This window comes from Canis aureus, chromosome 4 (genome assembly GCF_053574225.1).
Source record: "Canis aureus isolate CA01 chromosome 4, VMU_Caureus_v.1.0, whole genome shotgun sequence".
Taxonomy (NCBI): Eukaryota; Metazoa; Chordata; class Mammalia; order Carnivora; family Canidae; genus Canis; species Canis aureus.
The window spans coordinates 74,993,112-75,014,119 of record NC_135614.1 but is presented as its reverse complement, the minus strand read 5'-3'; the positions used below and the strand labels follow the sequence as shown (position 1 = coordinate 75,014,119).

Here is a 21,008-nt window from a genome sequence, read left to right as displayed (position 1 = left end):
TATGCAGTTGATCATTTAGTGTTAGGACGCTGCCTTATTTCACATAGAACCAAAGTGGTGTAACACCCAGGACTGGAAAATGTGTTTTCTCAACAGGAGGAGACTTTTGCTGTTTCCCCAGTGATCTATTTCATTTGGACAAATAAGAAGACAGACTCTTAAGAGCCACATTATGTCCTGAGAGGGACATTCAAGATCTTTCTCCCTTCTTTTCATTAGCTTCCAGCTTAGCAAAGTAATTAGAACCTGGGAAATTCAAAAGACCAAAGTTGGGATGAAGGGCTCCTAGACCCCCAACAAGCCGTCTCAGGCAATTACCATGATGAGAAACTAAGCCTTCTTGTGTTTTTTTCTCCTTTTTCCCCTGGTCGTACAGGTGCTTTTACAATAAGAAAAAAATTTAGGGTAGAGATAATTCAGTTGTCAACCAGATGTAACCATGTACTGTTAACACTGGGAAAGATGAGTAATCTGGATGAGGCTTTGGTTTTTATGTCTCTTGGGGAAAAAGGCAGAGCACAGTCCAAGGAAGCAGTCCAGGGAAATCCTAGGAACTCGGCTACCCTTCCATTCTCTTTGGGCTTCACTATCCAAAAATATCACCAGGCTCTATTTTTCCATTGCTTCATGGGACTAGCTGTCATTCACTCCACTTACAGAATTAATTACTCTTGAACATGTATGCTTTTTTACTGAAGGCAGTGCCATGCTGTTTAAATTCTTTTACGGACTTAAGAAACCCCGATGATTTCTCCTTCTGTGACCATTATCATTAAGCTACTGTTTTACGGAGTAAAACAGTATTTACTGAGAGCTCACCATGTGCCAGACAGAGTTCTGAAGTTCTGGTGTGGTAACTGACTCACAACAACAGTAGAAGTCAGGTGTTATTTCCACCTTACAGCCACAAAAGTGAAGGCATATCTCAGTTTGATAACTCATTCCAGAACATGAAAGTTAATGAAGGCAGAGGCAGGACCTGAACCCATGTGGGCTTGGCCTCCACAGCCCATGCTCTGATCCACAATGTGTACCTGCCATTTGTGATCCAATGGCTCCCCAGACAGTAAGTTTAAAATACTTTGCAACCTTATTAGCTTCCCTGTTTCTTAGGTTTTCTGTGCATGAAATAGTTGATGTAGGAAATTAAAAGTTTGTGGAATACAGAAACCATACACCCACTTTATTATCCATCCACTTAAAAAATCATTTTAATAGTTAGCAACAACTAGTGCAATCTCCTGCCCAAACTGCCCAAGAAGGCATTTGCTCTTCAACCTCTCTGACTGGTGTCCCTTCTGCCCCTTCCCCCACCACATGCCCCTGACACTGAGCCAACACATCAAACACCAGGCAAAGCATCAACCTGCACAATGATGCTTCACTCTAGACAACTCTAAGTGCTGGAAAGACTTGGTCATCCATAATATCCTTTCCCTAGTCCTACTTTTACCATTTGGAGTGAAGAAGAATACTTCTCCCTCTTCCATATGATAGTCCTTTAAAGAATAGACAGCCATCATCTTCCTCTGGGAAACAACATCCCATGTCTCACATTTCTCTGGTATCATCAATCTATTTCCCTGTCACCACCCACTGGACAAACTATAAGTTGTCAATGTTCCTTGTCAAAGGTACATCACAGAATTGAATACAGGATTCTTGATGTGTCCTGGCCTTAATTCTTGGGTTCTCCAGTAAAGCTGGCAGGCTCATGGTATGCCTTCCACATTCAGAAAGTGTGGCCTGATCCCAGGTCCTGAGTCTGTCTCCTAAGGATCCTGTTACACTTGCTTAATTTAATTTAATCTAATTTAATTTAATTTAACTTAATTTAATCAAGGCCAGGGTCTCTAAGATACCCCTTAGGGTCCATGTGATTTCCTCTTTACTTCACATGTGGAGAGAGGCCATAGAGTTTGAATAAAATTCTGATACTTCATTGTGGTCAGCTATAGACACACATGTGGGCATGTGATCATTTTCTTTTGGATAGAGAGCCCAGAACTGAGTGGAATGTTGAAACCTCAGGGATGTAGATGGATATGTTTCTGGGAAAAACAAAATAGGCATGGTACTTGAAACATTCCACCATTTCCTTTTGCCAACTCACACAGTCAAAATATGTAATTATATATATATATATATATATTTTATATATAAAAATATGTTTCCTATCTGCAAGAACATAACCAAGAAGACCTGAATTTATTCTTAGAGAAAAAGTCATTTTGGAGTGGATCAGTCTAGATATCAAATTACCATCCCAATCTATGGTGTGAATTCTCTCCCATCAGAAGACTGGCCTTTTTCTTGTGCCTTTACCTGTAAGACCTTTTTGCTCTTTTAGGCCCCTGGAAAGATGTAAAAGAATTCCTGATAATGGTTGGCTGATTAAAATGATATCCCTCAGAAGAGTATTTGCCTTTTATTGAGGCACTTTGAAACTTTTAAGCTTTTAAAAAAGTGAGAACTTGATGGACTAGGATGCATTAGACATGGGCATGGCGACCATTGCAGCACACGGGTGCTCATCCAATGGTGTTTACCTAGAAGGTCAACCTTGCCTGCACCTTACCTCCTTCCCTTTCTCACAGGGCTTGCATGGTTCTACTTGACCAAATCAGGGACACACTAAGGCTGCAGAGGAGATAGTATAAGTGGAGTTCTAAGCACTTTGCATAAATTTATTCAACCTTCCAAATAATAACATAAGTATCTATGAGGCATCTAAGAGGTAGGTCATCTGATTTACCCTAATGCCATATGTATCACAAATGCTAAGCCAATGTGGGGTTACCATTAGTTTGAATGATGAGATTTTGGCATGTTTTAGGTCAAGGTCCACTTCTGTATTACAGCAATAAAGGAAAATTTTATTTTGCATAAAAAATTTGGGGAACTGTTTGAAGAACATTAGAGAAACATCTACTATAGGGCATTCTGAAGCATCCTAGGCTTTTAGACTTCCCTGGGCAGGAAGCAAGGCGTTAGTCTTACTCTCTAGACGTAGGCTACCCATCGGTTACAGAAGCCTCAACCATACACTGAGAAAGAACAAAATGAATTTCCACCTCCCTTCCAACCTAAATTCCAAAATGTGTTAATTTCATGGTGGGTGTACCCCGGCAATCAGCCAAATTCCCCTGACAGTTTACCATCATTTAGAGTTATTTTGCACAATGAATGATGTTCTCTCTAAATAGGCTCCAAGTCAGGCCAGACTACCCCAGTTCCTTCTAAGGTAATGTGATTTTTATTCCCTCCAAACCCCTGTTTGGTTGAGACATTGACTAGGAAAGTCCACTTCTCTAGGAAGACCTTTCCCAAGTGAACTCCCTGAGGTTTCAGGCTTGGGTCCCTTCTAGCTGAAATTACAGACCTGATGTTTGTCTGTCTTTCTGTCCTGTACCCTGATGAGGAATCCAGTGGAGGCGAAGTCCTCATGGAAACATGCTTTCAGAAAATGCCCGAGCCTTGCATCAAGACCTAATCTCAGCTCACTATGGATTTGTTTAGTTGTTAATAATTAACTGTGGGACTCCTAGCAGGAGCAGTGACACTGGTGGAATTTATACATGCACACTGCTGGGATCGAGGCCTATCAAGGAATGAGAGCAGCTGTCTCCCCTCTGCCCACGTGTCCGTTACTCTAAGAGCAGCCCTGTCGGTTCCTTGTGGTGAGAAGCTGGGTGGAGGCGGAGGGGGGCTGGGGTTATATTTGGCTGCACCTGTTTCTGCTCAGAATCCTGGGAGCAGGAGAGAGTTTTCCCAAGCATATTGGCACCTTATATTTCTTTTTATCTTTTTCTTTTTTTTTTTTTTTTGGTACCTTATATTTCTACTGGGCGGTGCTGGCATAATGAGGACAAGTAACTTCGCCAGGCGGCTCACCCACAGCACGACCCTGCGATGCTGCCCAACCTCCAGACTAGAACGTGACCTGGACTGGCCCTGGAGAGACCTGGGAGACGTAGAAGGTGTGTCTTCTCCACTCGAGGGAGGCATTCCTCTCTACACCCCAGTAGCCTCCACGTGGGATTAGTGAGCCGCCGCTTGCATCAGCGTGCGCTGGGCTGCGTAACAAAGGGCCACGAGCTGAGTGGCTCAGACAACAGACGGTTGTCGTCCCCGTTCTGGAGGCTAGCTTTCACCTGACGGGAACGTTCACGCGATGGGGATTTGACATGATAGTGGCTGTAAGACAAAGCCATTATAGTCACAGGCAGCACAAAAATGATGCGACCAATGACCGAGTTTCCCGCGAGCCCTTTCTCCGGCTGGCCTTCCCCTCCGACAGGGAGCCCAGGGTGGACAGGTGTGGAGAGGGTGTCGTTTCCAGCCAATCTTATTGTAACAGCCTCTGATGCATTCTGTGTGTCTGTCTGGTTCCTTCTAAACTGCTCTCCACATTTCAGCCAGGCCTTCCTGCTCGAAGTATGAATCTGATTGCACACCTCCCTGCTCCACGGCCTCCCATGCACAGACCTCAGGGTCCCTCCTGAGCTGGCTCCGCCTTCTCCCTGGGCCTCCAGCCACTGAAATCCCGATGACCTCCCTGCTTGCTCCGTGCCTTTGCCTCTGCGTTGGCTCCTGTCAGGAACATGCTACCAGTGCCCTCCTCCTCTCAACCTTCCCTTCAAGACTCGTTTCAGGTGTCAAGTCCTTAGGACTTCTTCCCAGATCAGCCCAGATGGGCTCCCAGCTTCCTCATGCAGACCCACTACCCGGGCGTCTTTCAGAACCACAGACTACAGACTTTATCACACTTGTTATGAAACTTCGTGGGGAAAAGACTATATTTCAGGTATCTTTGCGTTCCAAGTCAACCCTGTTATATAACTCAGCATTTGCTGAGAGAATACATGAGTAAGTGAGTGACCTATAATTTTGTTATAGACAGTAAGGGCATGGCTGTGGGCTCTGTCATAAATGTCTGCCCTTTAATGGCCCCGAAAATTCAGGGCTCCTTGGGAAAGAGCCAGTGCCTGCCTCTGCCTGCCACTCTCAGCTCTATGACCTCCTCTCTCCCCTACATCCCAATTTCCTGGGGACTCTGGGTCCCATGCTTAGGTTTTACCTTTGTTATGGGTGGATATTTAAATGTGCTCCCATGTCTGTGGCTAACAAACGGGATAAGTGGCAAGGAAGGGCATGGACCAAGAAAGAAGGAGTTAAGTCTAAAGAGTGTTCAGGAAAGCCAGGGAGGAAGAGCATGAATGGGAGGAGAGAGGCGGAGGATTGTGTGGCAGTGGTGCGTGTTCCCAGGACAGAGCAACTGAGGCTTGCCACTTTGCCTCTACTGCCAAATGGTGGACTGTGCCCTAAATTTCCACAAGCAGGTCCTACGCCTGAAGACAAAAGCCAATGAGCAAGAAATGAAGCTGAAAATTCCGTGTCGTAAAGCACCAAAATAACAGACACCCCAAGAAAATAGATTTTGGTGAGGCACAGACACCATCTTCCTCATAGAACTTTTTGGATATGGAAAGTTTTGTCGTAGTCTGTGGGGATCCACATGTGCCAGCAATGCCCCAGACACCGCCAGGTTCAGCAGAAGTGGCCAGATGTGGATGCATCAGGAGAGACCAACTGTCCCCAAGGCAGACACCATGCTGTGATTTGAGCTTGACTCTCCTCTGTTTGTGCTTCTGATTACATGGAGATGTTTGGACTACTTTTTCTACCCCTCTGGGGACCTACAGAATCAACACTGGGCCACCTACCTCACAGACATGTCCTCCTTCTTCAGGGATTGCCATTTGGTGCTTCAAGGTGGGAAGGCAGCTATTCCTCACTCCACCTAATGTTTCTACCTCTGCCTTCCATCTAATTAAATGTCTACAGTAACCCTGACTCCTCTAGTGAAGTAACAGTGGGGATGAGGAGTCAATGCATGTCTCCATGAGCCCCATTGTTCAGGATAGCCTTTGGGTCAAGAATCCGCTACATTCTTTTTCTTACAGAAGAAATTCTCAAGAGCCCTCCACTGGTTGTGGGAACTACAAAGGGCACATGAGTATTTACATGGGTAGGATAGGAACAGACCCCAAGCCAGACACCCTCATAGTCTTCCTACTCATTACACGGAAAGTCATGTGGATATCAAGGAACACCAATACCACACCCTAGGAGAAGACCAGATTTTAAGCAATGACCCTGCAAAAACACACCAGGTCTGAGTGATGTGCTATTTTGTCCAGGGAGCACCACTGAGCTACTAATTTGTAACTGGCAGATTTCTATATGCTTTGCAATTTTTGACCTGACTTACCAGCTCCCCTGCAGAGCAGCCCCTTCTCCCCAGCTGCACTCCCCTCACTGGGCTTCAACCATTCCCACTCATGGACTGAGACTTTTGTGGCACAGAATTTCCCCCTGTACGCTAGCATCTTTTCTGAGTGGAAGGCATGGCCCATCTTCCTCTCGTAGCTGTTTCTTATCACCTGAATCACCCCGCTTGTTCTTCCAGTTATACAGAAGTTGTTTGGGCTAATTATCCGGCCATGTGATTGGGTTGAAAAACGAGTACATGGAGAGCTGAATTCCAATCCTATGGCAAGAAAGCTTTTTTAACCTCCTATGTTAGGTTGGCCCGTATCTCCCTTGGTTTTTCCGCCTCCCTACAGTCGGGCCTGCTTGTGTCTGTAGAACATCTCACAAGACAGGTGAAGATGGTGGCAACAGACATGTATTCCCAGGGAAGAAGGTAAAAGTCCTAGGCTACCCTTGCCCCCCCGCCCCCCACCTGTGGCACAGAGGGGCTCAGCCAAGCAGGCAGCTGGGACCCGCCAGAGATGACAGGCCAGCCTCAGAAGCTTCAGATCTTCTGGTGATTGGGCAAACTTGCCCTTTAGAAAAGATTCTGGAGGTTTAGAGGCCTTGTCAACTATTCATTGGCTATCTGCCATGTGTTGGACTCTCAGGATGAGGCTGGCATGGTTCTTACCCTTATGAAGTATCTATAAAACTTCATGACTATACAAGCAGGGAAGGCCTGGCAGGAGTCAGCGAGGAGTTGGCCTCTCTCACTGAACACTGGTCTCAAGAACCTTGTCTTGAGCTGGTTCAGGCCTCTGCACTAAAGTTTGTTATTCCCCTTCTCTAAACCTTTTGCTTCTTTCACATCTTGTGGCCTTTGCTCCTTCCTCTTCATCTACTCTTCATTGCTTGCCTTTTTTTAAAAAAAAATTTTTTTATTTGAGAGATACAGCCTGTGCACACAAGAGTGAAAGAGCATGGGGTGGGAGAGGCAGAAGGAGGGGATGAGGGGGGAAGAGGAGAAGCAGGCTCCCTGCTGAGCAGGGATCTCAAAGCAGGGCTAGATCCCAGGACCCTGAGATCATGACCTAAGCCGAAGGCAGATGCTTAACCAAGTGAACCACCCAGGTGCCCCTTGCTTCTGCCTTTTAACTCACTGAAAAGTCTGCTTGAATGGATGAACAAGCTGTGGCACATCCATACAAGGGGATATTACTAAGCGCTAAAAAGAAATGACCTATCAAGGCATGAAGAGTGGAGAAAACTTAAATGCATATTTGCTAAGTAAAAGAATGTTGTCCGAATTCTATAGAACTCACATTCTATGTGATTCTGGTCATATGACATCGTGGAATAGGCAAAATATAGACTGTAAAAGGATCGGTGGCTGCCGAGGGTATGGGAGAAAGCCAGATTGGGAGAGACGGGATTTTAGGGCAGTGAAGCTATTCATATAACACTGTAACGGCGGACACCTGACATTACACACTGGTCAAACAGAGCGGTACAACACAAAAGAGTGAACCCTGATGTAAACTACAGACTTTAACCAATACTAATATATCCATATTGGTTCATCATTGTGAGAAATGTACCAGGCTAATGCAAGATGTTAATAATAAAAGGATTTGCATGTAGGGGAGACTGGGTGACACTGGAACCCTCTGTATTTTCTTCATGATTTTTCTGTAAACTTAAGACTGCTCTAAAAAACTGACAGCTGTTAAAACAACAACAACGACAACGACAACAACACCTCAGCCCAAAACAGTTATGGTTGATGAAGGCGGCATGCATGGGCTCCAGTGGCTCTGCACAGTTCAGTCTCTCTACCTTCCTGCTGGATCTGGAGATGTTCCCAATTCCACATCAAGCAATGCATCCTTGACTCCAGCATCTTCTGGTCCCTGAACCATGCCCCGTCCCCAACTTCTCCCCCTAATTTGTCCTTTCCCATTCCCCTAGGACAGACTGGTCTGTCATGTGATCACGCCAGTATATTATCATGTTGGCCTCTCCATCTTTGTGCCCATGCCAGGTCCACACTTTCCTCTTGGAATACTTGGGGTTCACAGTGGGCCTTCACGTTGGTCTTTATGTTAACATGTAGTGTCCTTGCCCATTTCTTATCAAAACACAGCCCTTTCCCTAAGACCTTTGAACAGCCATTGATATGCTACTTATACTCTCTGCCCGCTGCCCGTTCCTGGTCCCAGAAGTGAAAGATGGGAAAAAAGGATCAAAACCGACAAAGAAATGGACAGTCACCAAGGCTCACCTGGGTCGTTTCTGCTGTCTGTCACCCCGCTCACACTCCTGGCTGGAGCCTGCCACATCTTTGTTACGAGTCTTAGAGACAAGTGGCCTGAGATGACAACCTCTCCTACATTTCCTCCACTGACAAGGAGAACGTTGGGACTCTAACCACTCATCCTTTTACAACCTGGGAAAAGGTGCAACCCACTGTTAATAATTTATCTACATATTAAAGTACAGAGGATTGCAATCATTGTTCAGTTATGAAGTTAGGGCAGACAAGACAACCCATTGCTGAAAAACATGAAGGGACACTTTGTTTCAGTTCATTCCAAGGGTCAGAGTGTGGGGTCAGGGGTCAGCTGGCTCACGTACGTCTATTGGGTTTGGCTGGGGGTAGGGGTGGGGAAGACCTTCGTCTGTAACAGGTTCTAAGCAAGAAGTAAAGTTGATTTTGAAGGAAAAATACTAATCTCAAGTTCCCAGAAAGACCAGCCCATCAACTCTTGTGAAATACAGGTGCTGAAAAAGACCAAGAGAATGGTGCATTCTGATACCATATTCAACAGTCCTATACTGAGCCTGCACGCCCCAGAAAGGCAAACCGAGAAGTCTGAACTCAATCCTGTAGGCAGGGAGGAGCCACTAAGCTTTTTGGAAGGTGCCAAGAGTGTGGCAGGATAAAAAGAAGGGAAGAGAGGAAACTAAAGGCAGAGGGAGAGGGAGAAGCAGACTCCCCCTGAGCAGGAAGCCTGATGAGGGGCTCCATCCCAGGACCCTGGGACCATGACCTGAGCCCAAGGCAGTCTCTTAACTGACTGAGTCACCTAGGCGCCCTTAACTGAAACTCTTGAAGGAATTCTCCAAAGCCTGACTCCCCTGAGTCAGATGCACCTCCTTGCGCCTTTGCTCCTCACACCGTATCACTAGGGCCCCACCAGGAGAAGCCGGGGGGCAGTCCCTCACAGCAGAAGCTAGTTGGGGGGCCAACAGTCCTGAGCATAGAATCCTCATTGGCTGTGAGGCCCTGCCCTAGACTCAACTCCCCAGGTTCTGCAGCAGTACTGTTTGTCTTCCACCCTGTAGCTCTAGAACCCAGGCACAACATAGTAGGTGCTCAGTAAATTCTAGGTGAATAAATGGGTGTATAAAATTTGAGCCATAGCTCAGGATAACCTCTTTCAAGCTGACTGTGCCAACCGTTTTCTTCTGGAGCCCCTCCTCCTCCGGATGCATCAAGAATTATGATTCCCCGGAAGGCTGGGTGTGGAAGTGGTGGTATGAGAGGCATGGTTTTCTTTTCTGCTGCCTCCACAGCATGAGAAGATGCCCAGGGCATAGTAAACTGCCACACCTTTGGAAGAATGTCTCCAAGTTTGCTGAAGAAGATATGGCAGGGCTGTGGGACACATTTAGCAATTCCCTGGATCCTTGAGGGAAAAACAGGAAAGCAGAGAAGTCAATGGAGTTTTGCTTATCCACGTAGAGAGGCTCAGTGTGTCTGACTGCTCACGGCCCTGGCCACCAAAGGAAGCCACTGCAATGGCAGGCAGGAGAACAGAAGTCCTCTGGTTCCTTCCAGGAGGTTGGCAATGACTGTCCTCGTGGGGGTTTCTTACGAAATCACATTCTGAAGTGTGAAAGGGGTCTGGTCGTGGCCTGAAGGTAAGGAGTCTTGCATGGGCGAGGGGGTTAGAAGGAGAGAGGATGAAGGGCAGAGGGTAGGCTGGCACCTCCGTGAGCAAAGGCATGACAGACCTCAGCTAGCAGGCCTCGCCTCCTCGAGAGAAGTGCTTCTGTAGAAAGGAATGTTCCTCACTCCCCGGGCTGAGGCATGAGGACTGCTGTGCTGGTGGGAGCACGGAGCTCTCGCCTGGGAGCCTGGGCAGCAGCCCGAAGCCACTGGCAAAGACACCCCAGTGGGTCTGCAGATGGACTAAGTGGAGGCCAATTAAGACTTCTCTGAGGGAATGGGTCCCAGGGGAATGGATGGTCCTTGGGCACCAGTCTCCCCTGGCCTCAACTTTTTTCTTATCCAAGGTAAATCACTTTGCCAAGAACTTTAGTCAAAAGGAGATATAAGTCACTCATGGGAAAGGAAGAGGGTGAGGCCAGCTCTCCCTGTGTGCTTTGCTCCAGGACCTGAAGCAGACTCAGCGAAAGTGTTTAAAGCTATAATGGTTTTTTGCTTTTCTCTTTTCTGTCTTTGAACACCACTTAGTCAGAGGGCCAACTCCGCCCGCCCCCTCTGGCTGCTCCCCCAGTGTCTGGGCTATTGAAGATGGGGTTAGAGCCCAGGTGAAGGATTAAACTCTCCTGGAGTTGGCATCCCTGCCTCTCCCCTGTTCAGCTGAGCTCTCCTCTATCCCTCCCCACCCGACTGCCAGTCCTCTCATCACAGCCATTGAGTCTTGAGGCTGGAGAGAGGACCTACCGGTGTAAACGTGGAGGGCAGCTGGAGGTAAACCAGTGCACGCACCTTACATCATCCCTGAGAGAGCACTTGGGCTAGGCTGAGACTCACCCCCTGCAGGGAGCCTCTATCGCCAGGGGGTGCTGCTCTCAGCACACATCCTTGCTCAATTTTGGATGGGAGCAAAACTACCAGAAGCCAAGGTTCAGGGTCCCCTCCCTCCCTTTTAAAGATTTTATTTATATTCATGAGAGACACACAGAGAGAGGCAGAGACATAGGCAGAGGGAGAAGTAGGCTCCCTGTGAGGACCCATGTGAGACTCGATCCCAGGACTCCAGGATCACGCCCTGAGCCAAAGCTCAACCACTGAGCTACCCAGGCATCCCAGTTCAGGGTCCCCTTTACCACTTAAGTTGGCCAACATGAATCTGCATCAGCCCCTGGGGATGATCCTTGGACATGCAACAGCATGAGAACGAGACTGGCAGGCAGAGGAGCCACACCTGTCCTGGAGAGAAGGCAAAGCAGCCTCTAGGCCCTGCCCTGACTGTGGGGGAGCCGCCAGGGGTGTGGCACCGGAGGTGCACACGGGACCATTTCTCTAGCCAGCCCTTCAATTCCTCTTACAACATCTTTTGGCCTCCCTTCAGCTCCCCCAGTGACAGAGAAGACCCACTTCAGGAATTTGTCAATGATGCTGACAACTCCCGTACTCCTCCTGTAGACATCCCAGGGCCCCTCTGAGAGCAGGAGGGTTGAGAAAACCTTGTCCCAGAGAGGGATTCTCTTTTCCTGCTCACCTGGTGCTGGTCCCAGGCCCTAGCAGAGTATTACTCAATAAAGTTGTCTTATACCTGCCAAAGTACCCAAACAGAAACTTTTTTTTTTTTTTTCATGCCCTGACTCCACGGAGCCCTTAGGGAAGCTGCAAAGCTGATAACCTCCCGTGGGCTTTCCTGGCAACAGACGAAGGACGGGTTTCTGTGGATGCTCACAGAAGTCTCTCTATTGCACAGAACAGACAATGGCATTTTCATCTTCTCTTTGCCTCATTCCTTTCTCAAAGACAAGCACGGGAATTCCAGACTCTAATTTCCCTACCCCTATTGAGTAACTAGCCATTTAATCTTTATTTATTTTTTAATATTTATTTATTGAGAGGGAGAGCGTGGTGGAGAGAGGCCCAGGTAGAGGGAGAGAGTCTTAAGCAGACACTGAGCTGAGTGTGGAGCCCGATGTGGGGCTCGATCCCACGACCCTGAGATCATGACCTGAGCCAAAACCAAGAGTCGGCTGCTTAACCGACTGCACCACCCAGGAGCCCCAATTTATTTTATTCTTTGTTGTTGGTGGTTAAGTGGGGGGCAACAGTTCTCTAGACAGGAAAGTACATTGGCTGTTGAAAGAAATATGTTTTTGGTTTTCTGCTTTGTTTTTATTACTAAATTCCACCACTTGGGTCTTTGTTCTCTTTTCCTTCCCCACCGCTTCTTTGCCACTAAAAAGTATGTAGTACCTACCTGGGTTAGGTCATAAAATCAGTCACTTAGACTGTGGTTACTGCAGCTCTTGACAGTGCAGAGCCGCTCAGGGAGTGTCAGACACTCTCTACAGGTAACCTGTTAGTCCAATGATCTGCTTAAGCCAAGAAACCTGAAACTTTCCCCACAGCCAGCAGATCGGTTCCCCCTTGAACTCTTTGATCCTAAATAAAAACCACCACCATAAGAACAACAGCAAAGTTCACACGAGCTAATTAGGTGTCCTCTGCCTGTGACTTTGGCTGTCCCCGACAGACTGGATTTCTGGGTCTCCAGAGCTGGCCACAGAGAAAGCAGAGTCCTTTGGCAGGAAGCTCCAGTGTCAGAGGGAACAGGGCTTCTTTTCCTCCAAAAGCACGAAAACCAAGAGAAAATGCTAGAAATGTGGCCATAAGCCTTCTAACCTCACCAAAAGGGTGATACAGTTTGCAAGACAATTGGGCTTTTCTTTTCTTTTCTTTTTTTAATAAATTTATTTTTTATTGGTGTTCAATTTGTCAACATACAGAATAACACCCAGTGCTCATCCTGTCAAGTGCAATTGGGCTTTTCTTAAATGTAAAGAAATGCTGTAGGAGAAATGCAGGATCAGCCAAGAGACTGGAATTCAGGGTGGATCCCCTTACTCTGTATCTTCCCTCCTCCCCAGCCAGCCAGGCTGTGTGATTTGTGGACATTTTCAGTTTAAGATCCCCCAGATGTGAAATGCTTAAATCTATGAGGCAGATTAACATATGTGGCTGAAAGTGTTATTTTCTGAAAAGAAGAGTTGTTTGATCTACTCTGCAGTACTATATGATTAGTAGTAAAAATTTCCACCAATTTCCTGTGATCCAGGTAATGACAGGTTTTTAGGGCGAGGTGCTGCGTGGCTCAGTCAGTTAAGCATCTGCCTTGGGCTCAGGTCATCATGCTGGGGTCCTGGGATTGAGCCCCACACCCGGCTCCCTGATCAGCGGGGAATCTGCTTCTCTCTCCCTCTGCCCCTCCCTTGGCTTGTGCTCTTTCTCTCTCTGTCAGATAAATAAAATCCTTTTTAAAAAAAGATTTTAAAGGCATCATTCTTATAGCTAGAAGTTTACCTTAAAGGGAGTGAAACTTAGGAAACTTTTAAATATCTTCTAAAAGACTTTCTGCAAAACTTGAAAATTGAAAACAAACAAAAAAACAAGTCTTCCAAAATATATTCTCCCTCTGTACGTTCTGTCCTTCATCATTCTTTAAATAAAACCTGGTTATTACATGAGCAATGCAGTAACCACAAAACTTATCTTGATATTACAAAATAAGGTGACTGTAGATCTGTAAACAAGATGGAAAACTAGTATTTTGCATACTTCTCATTGCAGACTGCTCATTCCCACTACATTTTATAGCTTTCTCAGTCCCCATAAATTTCAAATTTGTATTCCAAGGGAGCAAAATTTCCAAAAATATTATCTCTATTGTCACAACTAAATAGAAACCCACACTGAATGGCGAGAAGAAAAACAAAGGCTTTGATAAAGGCCCCTGCCCCTAAAAAAAGTAGAGACAGAGAGCAGTGGTTCTAGCCCAGACCCAACCCGAAGTGTGGTTGTGAGTTTTAGAAAATGCAGTTTCTTTCCTGCCAGCATGGTCCTCTAAGCCCTGGGTGGTTCTGATGACTGGCAGGAAGGAGGGCTGCCCTGGAGGAGGGGCGGCACTTGGAAACTGGCTACTTACTGAGGGGACAGAGGATGGATAACCCAGCAGAAATGAGTAAGGGACAGGCAGGGCCAGGTAGGGAGAGATAGGTAAGGGGCCACGGAATCAGGCTCACAAAAATCTCAAAAATGTGGAGATGAAAGGAAACCAGAAATAAACAAATCAGACCATCCTGTCCCTAAGTGTCAGAGGTGGGGTCTTGTTATAAGAGCTACTCTGGGCCAATAGAAAATGAACCAGACCCTAAAAGGGAAATGGGCCTTTAAAGGTGTTACCACTAGTCCTTACTCAACGTGATATCAATAGAGATGTTAAAAGGATTTAGGTTCCCTGGTTGGCTTTCAATAAAAGACAAACCCTACAAGCCCCCAGTGGCAACCCTGTCGAGATCCCTCTTACTCCTGAGGGCTTTCTCTGTATCCTTGCTTAATGAACTTGTATCACTTTACTCACTCTTCTTCATCTTCGACTCCGTGAGATAAGAATCTAGTTCTCCCACTTCAGAAAGACCAGTACAAAACTTACTAGCTTAGGGCTATTTCTCCCAGATCCTCACTTTTGTCTTTTGGAAATTGGGGATAAAAATACTTCACAGGCTATTGGGAGAAATAATAGATTAACGCACCTGTCCCATGGGAGGCAATCGGTAAATGGCAACTCTCACGATGGTCAGTGACCCTGGACACAAGAGCAATTCAATTCTGTCTTGGCCTTGGCCACAGGCTACCCCAGGATCTTCCCTCTGAAAGCCCTACTTGCTCTAGGGTAAGAGAAAGTTGTTAGTCATTCCCAGAATATAAACATCCTCAAGGCAGTGATTCCATCTAGTTTGTTGATGACAATGGCTTTGTCCAGCAGCCAGGTAGAGACTGCTCAAAAATATACTGTTTGTAGAAGGTAGCTTAATCTCACTCTACAAGGAAATGGAGATACTCTTATGGACACATTCTCTAAGAATAAAGCTCTTTTTAACCAAGCTGATCTGGCAGCTATGGATTGCATATGGGACTGAGGGAAAAATCCAGACTTTCTGGCAGTGCTATGAGGTGTCAGGACACTAGGGCTACAATTCTAAGAGTGATACCTTATCTTTGTATGGTGCTCTCCAGCTTAGAGAGACTCTCAGCACGTCTAGCCTAACTGGTTCCTCCTCTGTGAGACATCAGGCCAAATAGTACCAGCCCCATTTTATAATGAGAAGTAGACAATCCAAAGAGTCAACAGATTCTCCCGAGATCACACAGGTGAACAGAATCAGAGTTAGAACTCACACTCAGACCTTTTATCCTTCATGCTCAGGACTCAGTTCACAAGGCCGTGGTTTGTTGGTTTGTTTCCCCTCAAATTTTTGTTTTATGGAGCTAGCAAATTCCACGGCTCAATATCTGGGGATGGATGCTATCTCTACCAACCAGTATAACTTTGAGCAAGTCCCTTACGCTATCTGAAACCCAGTTTCTTCTTTCAGTGGGGATAATGATGGTAGCCTTCAAAAATTATGAAAGGTGGAAGCAATAATGCACCTGAAGTTATTAGTATGGCATCAAGCACGTAGCAAATCCTAAAAAGACAATCATTAGTTTTAATACTGTTGTTATTTATCTGTCCAGGCTTTGATTCTTTTCATGAAACTGGGAAGGCAGCCATGAAGTAGAAAAAAGAGGCTTGGATATGGCAGATGTCAGAAGACCTGTGCCCAAGCCATGACCTGGTTGTTTCTCTGCCATGTGGCCAAGGCCACACCACGTTACCGTTTTGCCTTACTCTCTTCATCTCTGAAGAATGAGACTGATAATATATACTTCCTGGAGTTTCTATGAGATTAGAATGAAAAAAATTTCTTTTGAAGTACCCTGCAAAGGCAAGGTGATGTGTAGGAGTGAGCAGAAATCTATCTACTAGACATCTCTACTTCTTGTCCCATGTTTTGATAATGAAGGGTGTTGCTGAAGAATCTTCTATCTCATGAGAGTGGCTAAAAACTTGGATCCATCTTCTATGGCTCAGGGAAGCTGCATTAAACAGAGGTATAAGTTCAATTGCTCACTCTCCTGGTGCCATCTTAAGAATCCATAATGAGAATGACAGAAGCATACCAAACCCTGCTTTGGAGCAAGGGGATAAGATAAAAAGGAAGAAGTGATCATTTAGCTGGACAAGAAAAATAAAGGTGGAATTTTCACCAGAGTTGGCACAGGTCAGTTTTTTAAGGGCATCTCAACAGTGAAAGGGAAAAACAGCTGACACTGATCTTTGCTTGCCTAAGTTAAAGGCTTGGAGAATGACTAATGAGTACTGCAAATGAATCTCTGTGGCAAGAGATAAGGCCTGTGTTGGCCTGGAACACAGACAAGCCCTGGGGAGTGGGTTATTTGATTTAGTGCCTACCAAGATGCCTCGGAAATGTTAGCAGTTCTAAGACACTCTAAGTCAATGGTTAGTGAAACCATTGACTTGAAAACATGGCCCGTGTCTTGCAAAACCATGACCTTGTAAAAATATGCAGTTGATCCTCGAGTGAGATTTCTTATATAAGAAAAGCCAAAGCAGAAAAAAGGTTCAGGGGTGCCTGGATGGTTCAGTCGATTGAAGCCCCTGTTGGGCTCCATGCTCAGTAGAGAATCTGCTTGAAGATTCTCTCCCTCTGCCCCTCTCCCCTTTCTTTTCTAAAATAAAATAAATCTTAAAAAGAAAAAGAAAAATGGGACTCCTGGGTGGCTCAGCGGTTGTGTCTGCCTTTGGCTCAGGGCGTGATCCTGCAGTCCCACGAGTCCTGCACTGGGCTCCCGGCGGGGAGCCTGCTTCTCCCTCTGCCTATGTCTCTGCCTCTCTCTGTGTCTCTCATGAATAAATAAATACAATCTTAAAAAAAAAAAAAGAAAAAAAGAAAAAGAAAAAGGTTGACTCTTCATTTCCAAGTTGAGGACTTTGAATCTTGTTTTGGGCCTTCCAGCAGGGTCTAGCCAAACCATCACCATTGCCTCTCAACATCAACAGGAAAACAAACCAATTCTCCTTTGAATATAGCAGTTATCTCTGCTTTATATAGTCTCCCTAAGGCAACAAAAGCTGGATCCAGTCTTACAAATGCTTCTGAGAAATTTATCATTTGACTCAGGCAGGAGCTGATTTACGGGGGGAAGTCTTATTTTAGTCACCCATGCACATTTATCTTGCTACTTCTATGTTATGACTAGGAGCATCACATCATCTGAAATTTTCCCTGTTGTCAGATGCTTTGACCTCTAGTGGTCTCATCAGATCTAAGATGTACATAGTCTCCTTTTGCTCTGACCCGAGACTGGGAAAGTGTTAGTATGACAACTCAATTTAACACATGCTTCTTAAATATTAGCTATGTGTGAGGAGGGGAAATCTTAGACCAGGAACAATGCATTCTAGGGTAATAAACAAAAGATAAAATCTCTCCAAAGAAAGTTATCCAAATTTCCTATGCCCTCTCCCTTAAGTACTTTTCACTGTAATTAAAACCAAACAAGATATCCACACAGAAAATAAAGGACTCTATTCAAAGGGCTATTACCAAACAAGGAGGCTGTGGGAAGATCCTGGGCCCCTGTTTTTTCATCTGTAATATGATCACAGAAATATACCTCTCATGTTCTACCTTGTAAACATGGCCAGAGGATTAATGAAATGCTGTTAAATGTATTGGGCATGTGCAAATACACACATAGATACATTAATCTATATGCCAACATGTAGATATATATGAATATGTAACATGTAGATACATAGTATCTATGAGTTCAACAAATATTAACATTTCAGAGACATAAAAATGAATGTAAAGATGACAATGACTTCCAAAAAGTGGACGGAGTATCCTTTTCCATTTGGAATGGGTGAGTATGATAAAATGGAATATGAAGGTCTGTGTGCAGGCCAGGGCTTGCAAATTATTTCACAACACTTTAGAGAAGGAGGAATCTTTGGAAGCCATTGTAGCCCAGCCTCAGACATCATGCTCTTATTCCACCTTGGCACCACCCTCCAATAGTTCTTCAATCTCTGCTCAACCACCTCTGGGGAAATGGAGCTCACTATTTTGCATAGTAGTTGCAGGGTATCACAGAGCAGACAGTCCCTGACATACTGATAGTTTGACTTATGATTTTTAGCTTTAAGGTGCTACAAAAGCAATATGCATTTAGTAGAAACCATACTTTTAGAATTTTGATCTTTTCCCAAATATAGCGATATGCGAGAAAAGCCTTTCTCATGATTCTGAACAGGGGCAAAGAGCCGCAGTCCCAGACTGCCACGCCATCACGAGGGTGAACAACAAGTACACTTACAACCATTCTGTCCCCATACAACCATGCTGTTTCTCACTTTCAGTATAGTATTCAATGAATTCCGTGAGCTGGTCAACACTTTATTATAAACTACGCTTTGGGTTAGAGGATTTGGACCAACTGGAGGCTCATGGAAGTGTTCTGAGCACGTTTAAGGTAGACTAGCCTAAGCTGTCATGTTTGGTAGGTTAGGTGTCCTAAATGCATTTGCAATTTACAGTATTTTCAACGTACAATGGGTGTACCAGGCCATGACCCCACTGGAAGTCGAGGAAGTTCCATGCTAGTTAATTGAAAGTTCTTACTTAACGTTGTCAGATGCGTCCTGTGGTAACAACTACTGTACTGGTTCTGTGTTTCGGAGTAACCCTGCCTCCTCCCACACAATGAATCTTTGATGCTGAACTTCCAGCAAGTATTGACTCCTAATAAGGTATCGAAGAGCTATAGATCTTCAAAACACAGTAGGTGACTTTTAAAACCACAATATTTGAATCATGTTGTAGGAGTATATTTAACATTCAGGCTTCCAAGGAAAATGGTATCTTATTCCTTTGGTAATTGCAAAGTAAGAAGACAGCCCTAAGGTCTGTTTGGATGTTATTAATGTCATTGCATAGAGAAATACTAGTCAGGCCTGCCCATCCTGCTTTAACTTCAACTTACATTCCAATTTCTTTACCATTTTCTCCATGAATATTCAAACAAAACCAAACCACCAGTACTAATCAGGCACAAAATCTGTCTTGCAGATTTGCAGGCTTTAGCTTTCTTTTTTTTTAAGATTTTATTTATTCATCATAGACAGAGAGAGAGAGAGAGAGAGAAAGAGAGAGAGAGAGAGAGGCAGAGACACAGGCAGAGGGAGAAGCAGGCTCCATGCTGGAGCCCGACGCAGGACTCGATCCCAGTACTTCAGGATCACGCCCTGGGCCAAAGGCAGGCGCCAAACCACTGAGCCACCCAGGGATCCCCGGCTTTAACTTTCAATGCCTTGAGTAGTGAATACGATTGCAATATTTGTAGCATCTCAGAGTAACATCCTTTTGGTACTTCAGAAGGATGCTTTTAACAGGATATGGCTTTTAACAGGATATAGCTGCCCAGTCCCAGATGTTTGGTCTCAAAGAGCCAGGAAAGTGCAGAATAAAAGGTATTTGGAAGTGTGACTAGGAAATATCTTTCATTCCTTGATCCCAAGACCTGTGCTATAGACATTTATCCTTTCAGTTTCAAACCTGACCAGTTATCAGATCTATTCTGGAAGGTATTCACTTAACTTGCCAACACTCGTATCAGTAGAACACACAAATGCATAAAGATCTCCGTCTAGATCTGGGGTGGGGGGTACGTGGTGTAGTTAAGACTAGAGACTCTGAAGCCAGATTGCTTGGGATCACCTAACTTGTTGTGTGACCTTGGACAAGTTACTTAACTCTTTATACTTTACTTGGATGGAGATAATAATAAGAAAACTCAATGACTGCTTCCGATAGGCAATTTAAGTATTTGCATTCAGTGATCTTCAGTGTGGTGGTCATTTGTGTTTGAAGGGATGAGTGTAATCCCACAGGGAAAACCATGCCTATGAATCAAGAGACCCGACTTCAAGTCTTCCACTGATTGTGACTACCATGAATCACAAAAGACTCCACATAGCCCACATAGTATTCAGCTCTTTACCGTCTGGCCCGACCTACGTTTCTCAGCCACACTTGCTGTCCTTTCCTACTTCTTCCTTGTGTGTTTTGCCCATCAGACTCCTTGTAGCTGCCCCAGATTTCAGGAACTTGTGACTAGCTGTAAGTTTGTGTGTGCTATTTCCTCTAAAGAATCTCCTCATTCTTTTCCTGCTTGTTCAATAACTGCCCTAACCCCATCTGTGACCCTATCACAGCTCTCTCCTCCACCAGACCTGTGTGTTTCTCAAGAGTAGAGATGTCACCTTTTCATATTGGTGCCTCACATAGTATCCAGCACATAACGGGGAAGCAATAGCAGTTGGAAAATGATTCAGAGATTAAATGAATACATTTTAGGTAATTCTCTTAAGAACGATGATCATAATACAACTTGTTTCTACTTAAGAAAAATATATTAGGGCATCTGTTAGAAAGTAAACTAATAATACAAGATATATTAACAAGAGACATGACATGAATGCCATATAGCTTTAGGTCATTCCTATACTCCTGTGAAAGCCAGTAATTCTTTTATGTCTCTGAAAATGTCAGTGGAAATTCCTCTGTTAATACAATCAAATAGAGGATGTTGTATAATGACCCTATTCCTGGCCTCATTCTTAAATATGTTATCAATCTCTAATGGCTTCTCGGTGTCAGCTGTAACCTTGGTAGATTTTGTTCCCATGGGGCACTGGGGAGAGAAGATGATCTGAGCCAACATCTTTCATCTGGTTTTGGAAGGAGCAACAATTACCAGGCCACCTTGTTGACACGTTGCCTCAAATGCTTCCTTGTTGGAGAATAATCTTTTTAGAAAAGACTGAGCTGTCTTTTCTACATGCAGT

The 21,008-nt window shown here is 45.0% G+C and overlaps 1 protein-coding gene across 8 annotated transcripts in view; it reads right to left on the bottom strand.

Annotated features, from left to right (window-relative positions):
• PRLR (prolactin receptor) overlaps positions 1-21,008 on the bottom strand; it is a 174,819-nt gene that overhangs the window by 125,260 nt on the left and 28,551 nt on the right. The window contains exon 1 of one of the 8 annotated variants that reach the window (XM_077896250.1): positions 8,540-8,692. The exons of 5 other annotated variants lie outside the window; for them this stretch is intronic. The gene's annotated coding sequence lies outside the window, so the exon portion shown is untranslated. Of the gene's footprint in view, positions 1-8,539; positions 8,693-21,008 lie in introns of those variants that run through there. 2 more of the 8 variants (XM_077896248.1, XM_077896247.1) reach the window with 2 other exon arrangements.